Raw genomic sequence first — 8,955 nt, 5'->3', positions numbered from 1 at the left:
GCTGATGAACGCCACAAGTATGCTATCCTATTGAAGCACCTCAAGGTGCCCCGAGCGCACAACATAGCGCTGGCCTATGCCACCTCTACTACCCCATACACAGCGGCTCTAGCAGCGCTCGACCAAAGATATGGACGCATATGGGATTACGTAATACAAGAGATAAGGCATATTGACCGCCTACGCCCAGCAACAGACAATCGCTCACTAGACGACCTGTCTATCAAAGTACAATCCCTGGTAGGGATGCTGGGGGCGCAACGAGAAAAGGGTATGCACGAACTATACGCAAACTCTAATGTCGAGAGGATTTTAGAGAAGCTGCCGCCCGCCCGACAAGAGCGCTTCAGGCGGCAAAGAGACCACCGTGATCCTAACGGTCCCGAGCCATCCCTCCTAGACCTAGCCGACTTCCTGGCGAGAGAAGTCAGCAGCCTACGATTGGATACGTTCGTGCGGAGCACACCAAGCTCCAGAGAGGGACCTAGGAGAGCAAACGATGGCCGAAGATTGGTGACTGTCATGCACCAATCAGAATCAGTACCGAGCAGCAAGAACCACAGTACCCCCTCGATGAAAGAGAAGTGGAAGATGGTGTGCCCGTACTGCGAAAAGGAACACTGGTTGTCACAATGTGACATGTTCAAGAAGATGACCGCTGAAGAAGTGAGTCAATGGATAAAGTCCAACCGACGCTGTTACCGATGTGCGCGCAGTCACATGGCAGCCGATTGCCGCTTAAAGAAGAGGTGTAGTCGGTGTGACGGAGCCCACCTAGATGTCCTACACGACAGTAACAGAAGAAAGCCTGCACCCTCAAGCAGCACAAAGGCAAGTGTTATGTACATTGACCCCGCTAGCAGCGGGGGCGCCCAGGTGCTCTTAAAGGTGGTCCGCGTAACACTGAGTTACCAAGATAAGGTCATGGACACTTACGCCGTCCTTGACGACGGGTCAGAGAAGACCCTTCTCCTCGCGTCCGCTGCGGCCCAGCTGGGGCTGCGGGGGAGCGAAAACCAGATGACGATTCGGACAATAAGAAGAGATCTAAAGACGATAAAGGGCGAGAATGTCTCCTTCACTATTGCAGCAAGCGGGCAGCCAGAGAGACGGTATAGGATTACTAATGCTTTCACCAGCCAAGAAATAGGCCTATCACAGTACACCTACCCCATCGCCAAGCTGATGGATAAATATGTGCACCTGCGCCAACTACCTATCCCGCTCATAGACGGTGCCACCCCGACCCTGCTGATAGGCTCCGACCATGCAGACCTCATAGTCCCGATAGACCGGGTCCACACAGGACCCAGAGGCTGTCCTGCAGCAGTCGAGACCCGCCTAGGATGGACATTACAAGGCCCCCTCGCTAAGTCTCTTAACCGAACAGCAGCCACTAACTGCCTCCACTCCAGAGTGACAGAAGAAGACACCACTCTCCTACAGCACGTCGAGAGGCTATGGACACTAGAGACAATGCCCTTTAAGAACGAAAAGAAAGACATTCGTTCCAAGGAAGACATTTACGCTATAGCCCTCCTCGAGCAAGGGACAAAGAGAGTCAACGTCAACGGAGTGATGAGATACGCAACTCCACTCCTGAGGCGAGAGGGTATGCCTACCTTTCACGCCACAAAAGAAGCGACGGAGCGGTATCTATTGAACACAGAGCGGCGCCTAGCCATAGACCCCGCTCAAGAGACTGTGTACCGCGCTGAGATTAACAAGCTAATCACAGCGGGACACATAAAGAAAATTGACATTAAAGAGGCCGATCAGACGACCGAATCATGGTACGTGCCGCACCACAAAGTCCACCACAACGGCAAGGATCGTATTGTGTTCAACTGCAGCTACCAGATCGGATCACAAAATCTGAATAAAGAGCTCTTGCCCGGCCCAACACTCGGCCCCTCTCTACTAGGCGTGTTACTACGTTTCCGCCAGGACCAGGTGGCCATCAGCGGCGACATCAAAGGGATGTTCCTGCAGGTGAGACTAGTGGAGGAGGACAAGCCCCTGCTGCGGTTCCTATGGAGAGAGAGGATCGGGGATGAGCAACCAGCCATCTATCAATGGGAAGTCCTCCCTTTCGGAACCACATGCAGCCCATGCTGTGCTACGTTTGCACTGCAAAAACACGTCGCAGAGGACCCAGCAGCAGATGAAGAGGTCCGACAAAGTGTAGGAAATAGTTTCTACGTGGACAACTGTTTGCAAAGCGTCTCGACGCCAGAAGAAGCCGAGGCTCTTCTACTCAAGCTCCGCGCCTCCCTGATCAAAGGCGGCTTTGATCTCAGGCAGTGGGCCAGCAGCGACCCGCAAGTATTGCGCAGCCTCTCCCCCGAGGACAAGGCAGCGAGCAGCGAGACCTGGATGGCGACCATCCCAGGAGAAGCCCAAGAAATGACACTAGGACTAGTCTGGCGCTTCAAAACAGACTCGCTCCATTATAGACACAAACCCCTGACCAAGGAGCAGGGAAGGTCGACGGCACTACCGACCACCAGACGGAGTGTATACAGAACACTCGCCAGACAATATGACCCGTTGGGATGTATTCTACCTTACACTACCAGGGCAAAGATGATTGTAAGAGCGTTATGGGACAAGGACCAGGGCTGGGACGACCCCATACCCGAACACCTTGCATCCACATGGAGAGAGTGGGAGACGGAACTCCGCTCACTCCCAGGTGTTAACATACGCCGCAGCTACTTCCCACCCACAGTGAGGCCAGAGACATGCAAGATGGATCTACACGTCTTCAGCGACGCCTCCGAAGTAGCCTACGGTTCGGTGGCTTACTTGCGTGCCCGAGAGGAGGGAGGAGAAATACATACTGCTTTCATCCTGGCTCGCTCAAGAATAGCCCCACGAAAGCAACAATCTATCCCGCGTCTAGAGCTCTGCGCAGCCCTAGCAGGAGCGCAGCTCGCCACGTTAATCCAATGTGAACTCACCATTCCGGTGCAAAGAACAATCTTGTGGTCAGACTCCACGACAGTACTCACATGGATCCGGTCTGATTCGTGCAGATACAAGGTCTTCGTGGGAGTCAGAGTCACAGAGATTCAAGAGTTAACAGAAGTAGCGAGCTGGAGGTATGTGGACACAAAACACAACCCAGCTGACGTCATCACCCGGGGAATGTCCCTGGATGACCCCACCCGTCACAACCTATACAGTGACGGACCAGAGTTTCTCAAGCTCCCGGAAGAAGAGTGGCTTACACCCACCCCACGGGAGGCGAGTAAAGAGGAGGCCGAAAACAAGAAATCTATGTTCTGTGGATTGAACACACTCGTCTCCACAGACCCCGACATAGACGATTGCCTCACCCTAGAGAGTGCGCAGCTAAAGACATTTCTGTGGCACCACCCAGAGGTTCAGCCCACTACTGACATTTCAGCAGCTGACTACGAAGAAGCAGAACTTCTTCTACTACAACGAGCCCAGAGAGACTCGTTCCCCGACGAGCTAGACTGTCTACAGGGAGCAAAGCCCGTCCCATCAGACAGCAGACTGCTCCACCTAGCACCCGAGAGCGACGCCCATAGTCTCATCAGAGTGGGTGGTCGTCTGCGGAGAGCCCCAGACTTACCGGATGACGTCAAGTACCCGATAGTCTTGAACAGCCGACACAAGGTCACAGAGCTGATCATAAAGAAATACGACGAGGATGTGCACCACGCAGGGGCAGAGAGAGTCTTCGCGGAGATCAGACGTCGTTATTGGATACTGCAAGGGAGAGAAGCAGTGCGGCGCTTCCAGCGAACCTGTCTAGACTGTCGTAAGTGGCGAGCACAGCCCAGTATACCCCGGATGGCTGACCTACCTCCCTGTCACCTCCGACTCGGCGACAAGCCCTTTCACTCCACCGGTATGGACTGTTTCGGCCCGCTGTATATAAAGAAAGGAAGAGGAACCGAGAAGCGGTGGGGTATTGTATTCAAATGCATGACCACCCGAGCGATACATATCGAACTCCTTCCAACCATGAGCACAGACTCATTCCTTATGGCCTTCCGAAGATTCACATCACGGAAAGGAAAACCGTCTACATTATTGTCTGATCACGGGACAAACTTCAAAGGCGGAGAAAGAGAGCTGAGAGAGAGCTTCCAAGCTATGGGCCCAGAACTTAAGACCCACCTCGCTCCATCCCAGATTGACTTCCAGTTTAATCCCCCGAACGCACCTCACTTCGGTGGAACTTGGGAACGAGAAGTACGTTCCATAAAGACAGCCCTGTACGCCGTGCTTGGGGCCCAGACCGTGGCGGAAGAAGTCTTAATGACAGTCCTCACGGAGATCGAGGGAGTATTGAACTCAAAGCCCCTCGGTTACGTCTCAAGTGATGTAGCAGATGTCGACCCAGTCACCCCCAACACACTCTTGATGGGGCGGCTGGACCCCGCGCTACCCCAGACAATGTACAGGCCTGAAGAAGCGAACGGCCGAAGAATGTGGAGGTACAGTCAAGTATTGGCTGACAAGTTTTGGAACAGCTTCCTACTCCACTACCTACCGTCTCTACAGACCCGCCAGAAATGGGTAAAAGAGAGAGACAATTTGACAGAAGGAACAGTCGTCATGATTATCGACCAGTCACTACCCCGAGCTATGTGGCCGGCTGGCCGCGTAAGCAAAGTGATCACCGGTGCCGACGGAAAGGTCCGAGCAGCTGAAGTGCTCGTCCAAGGGCGGACCTACACCCGACCCGTGGCGAGGCTAATAGAACTGCCAAGGCTCCCCGATACCATCGATGACGACCATGACCCCATGACTTTGTGAATTGACTGACCCTCACAGCAGACATTGAGTAGTGGACAGTGCGGTTAATCTGTCTCTGCTTAGCTAATTAGGTGGGACTAATTAGGGGGCGGCTGTTACGAAGGATCAGATTAAACCGAGTATATATATTTATTTGTTGATATATATTGAATAGTATTTGTATATCGTTTGATATCCCTTGTATATTCCTTGTACATATACACGGAATATCCCTTTAGCCTACTATAGCCCATAATAGTTCATTCTCCTATTGGACAAAGGACCAGGCGCCAGGGGACCAGCCCCCGGAGTCAAGTTCAAAGTTACCAACAAGACATGTCTGTACTAGCCCCGGCCCTGCCCAGGGATACGGCGACAGAAATGAGAGTGGCACTATTTGTTCACCGTGCATATAAATATGGCGCAAGTGAATACAGAAGTCTTAGTCAGAAACTTAGTAACCAACGTGAAGCCTCACCCACGATACGACGTGCGGTGAAGTATGGCCTGTTTGGCCCCAGAATAGCATTGAGACCGCGTGCAAATTAATAACTGAATTGTCAGAGTTTGGCACTGTACCGTCGAGTGCGACGTATTTCTATTAAGTTAATAATAGTCTATTGTGTATGGTGCATCGTGCGGTTAGAGTTCTAAAGTGACCAGCATCTCCAACGCTTCCTCGTGTTAGCTAGATTCTTATCCAGGCTGGGCCGACCACATGGCGCTTTCATCCGAGGAGATCTAGGCGAGGACCGAATGGACATGTACACTGGATTACCTACCCGACGTCTGCATAGCCCTGTGCGGCTGGAATATATATTTGCTTTGGTACTGTGATTTGTGGAGCGGATAATCGCTGACGCCTGTGAGTGTTGGATTTACCCCCGAGAGGAGTCAAGGTCGAGTCGGCGCTCAGAGAGCCTGAGGCCGCCTAGCTTTCTTCACTGTGGAGCTACAGCCTACAAGAGAACCAAGCTGTATTCGTCTGCGGATCAAGAGTCTATCGCACTGTCTTCTGTATTCGAAGTCTCCCTAGATATCGTTGACCAGACGTTCTACTACCGACAGCTCTCCTACCCCCCCTGCCGGCTTACAACCGGGAGGACCCCTTCCAGTATATCCCGCTATATCATTAAGTGTACCATAGATATAATTCCCTAAGAGCCAGGTTGTATACTTGCCTCCTGCGTAACCAGAGAATGGACATTCAGTGTTGATTTGCCTACGAATACTCATTTGCCTTACAAGTGCAATCAAATGTAATATAAGTATCATATGTACCTTTTGCTCCATTAAATACTTGATTAATACCTTTGACTGGAACCGATTTCATTGTGGGAAGTGTTCATCATATTCATATATTGTGTACTGTATGGCCAGTAGTTAAAGTACATAAAGCGGTAGTGGTTTAATGATACCATACTTATCAATACAGTCAGGGAATTGTACCCCTCAGTTACAGTATGTGTTGACACTCTGTCTCTCTACATGTACAGTATGTGTTGACACTCTGTCTCTCTCTACATGTACAGTATGTGTTGACACTCTGTCTCTCTACATGTACAGTATGTGTTGATACTCTGTCTCTCTCTACATGTACAGTATGTGTTGACACTCTGTCTCTCTCTACATGTACAGTATGTGTTGACACTCTGTCTCTCTACATGTACAGTATGTGTTGACACTCTGTCTCTCTCTACATGTACAGTATGTGTTGATACTCTGTCTCTCTACATGTACAGTATGTGTTGATACTCTGTCTCTCTCTACATGTGTACAGTATGTGTTGATACTCTGTCTCTCTACATGTACAGTATGTGTTGACACTCTGTCTCTCTCTACATGTGTACAGTATGTGTTGATACTCTGTCTCTCTCTACATGTACAGTTACAGTATGTGTTGACACTCTGTCTCTCTCTACATGTGTACAGTATGTGTTGACACTCTGTCTCTCTCTACATGTACAGTTACAGTATGTGTTGACACTCTGTCTCTCTCTACATGTGTACAGTATGTGTTGACACTCTGTCTCTCTCTACATGTGTACAGTATGTGTTGCCACTCTGTCTCTCTCTACATGTACAGTATGTGTTGACACTCTGTCTCTCTCTACATGTGTACAGTATGTGTTGCCACTCTGTCTCTCTCTACATGTACAGTATGTGTTGATACTCTGTCTCTCTCTACAGTACAGTATGTGTTGATACTCTGTCTCTCTCTACAGTACAGTATGTGTTGATACTCTGTCTCTCTACATGTACAGTATGTGTTGATACTCTGTCTCTCTACATGTGTACAGTATATGTTGATACTCTCTCTCTACATGTGTACAGTATGTGTTGACTCTGTCTCTACATGTGTACAGTATGTTTTTCAAGATTCAAGAGTTTATTCATCACATACATACCAGGGCATACAGTGAAATGCCCGCTACGATTGTGCAAGAATACAATAGTAATAATAGTAAATAGTAATAAAAGAAATAGAATAGAAATGATAAAATAGACATGTTAATAAATCACTTAAAAGCACTGGGTCCTAGGGTGGCCGGGTAGCGCAGCGGACTAAGCGTCTGTCTACCACCACAGAGACAGTGGGATCGAATCCAGCTGTGGTGCCTCCGGGTTGGCCGACCGTCCATACTAACACAATTGGCAGTGTTAGCGGGTGGGAAACCCGGCGAGGGTGGGTCCTGGTCGTTGTAAACAGCGACTCCTACAGTTCGGTCGGGGCGCCTGCACAGCGAGGGAAGGATCTAGGAGAGGTAGTGTGACCTTCCACACATTACACTCTCCCAGTGAGAGTCCGCGCTGCCAGGTGAAAAGAAGCGGTGGGCTGGGTACACGTGTAGGAGGAAGCATGTGTGTAAGAGCCGCATTCAAGCTTATTTGTTTTGATTAATTGTGAACCTGTATTAATACATTTCTCTGTTGCAGTGAGTGGGGCGCTTTGCTCAGGTGAATGGGGCGGGGCTAACGCTATAAGCCACAGGTGCGGCGTGTGACGGCTGAGCAGCAGGCAGCAGCAATACTGTCATTGACACGCAGCGCAGACGCAACCTTTTTGTTACTAAGATTATTAGGATCTCTTGTTTTATTTTTATGTACGATATTGTTTTCAGGTTTTGTTCTTGCTGGACCATTAAAAGAGCAAAAGGAACAACAAAAACGTGCAGTGGTTTCTGTTCTGCGACTGCGAGTCTGACACTGCTTCCCAACCTACAAGTGGAAGATTCAAATAGGTTATAGGACAAACCTGTTTGGATTTTGGCCACTACATCAAGTCAATGACAAGCTGCGATTGAAGAGCACGGATTATTGGAGGATCACAGGGATCCCAAGGAACGAAAAAGGATTGGAGGATCAAACGGGTCCAAAGGAACGGAAAGCGCCGGCCCGACGCGCGGCTAAAAACAGAGGAAACGCCGGCCTGACGGCTGTAAACAAGCAAACAAACAAATAATTGAGGTATGTGTTTGCAAAAACCAACGCCACATGAATAATTATTCGTTTGGAATAAATGCATGGATTATTACTAAACGGACGTTTGCCTCTGATAACAATGTTTATGGACAGTGAATATTTTATTTTGTGCTTGTGACATATGGATAAAAAGAGCAGCCAAGGAAACGCCGGCCTGGCGTGCGGCTGTAACCAAACAAACAATTGAGAAAGACAATGATAATGAAATAACCAGCCACTGTTGAAAGACCTTTTGGATTCATTTGTTTGTTTATTCTGAATTAAAATGGCGAGTTCAGACGCCCGTTAATGACATATGAGGCGCAGCTGCGCGCATCCAAATAGGATGGCAGACACACGCTCAACGAGGTCTCACTCTTCCTCCCACCACTCCTCCTCTTCCTCGTCATTACGCATCAACGCGGAGGCAGAGAGACAATATTTATTGGCTAAAGCTTCTATGTTACAAGAAAAACATGCCATTGAAGAACAGGAACAAATGTTAAAAAAAAAGAGAGAAACATTAGAATTACAAGGTGAAATAGCAGCCAGCACAGCCAAAATTGACTATCTTAAAGACATTGAATTACAAAGGTGCCGCCCTGCACGGGCTGAAGCAGCAGCTACTGCGCTGGTATATTCAAAGCCAGATGTTTCAATTCATCCATATGACATAGGTGCTCCAGCTGTTAGGAGCAAGGCAGGAGCACATCACTT

Source organism: Notolepis coatsorum (assembly GCF_963971535.1).
Source record: "Notolepis coatsorum genome assembly, chromosome: 2".
Lineage (NCBI taxonomy): Eukaryota > Metazoa > Chordata > Actinopteri > Aulopiformes > Paralepididae > Notolepis > Notolepis coatsorum.
Note: the sequence above shows the minus strand (reverse complement) of the source record.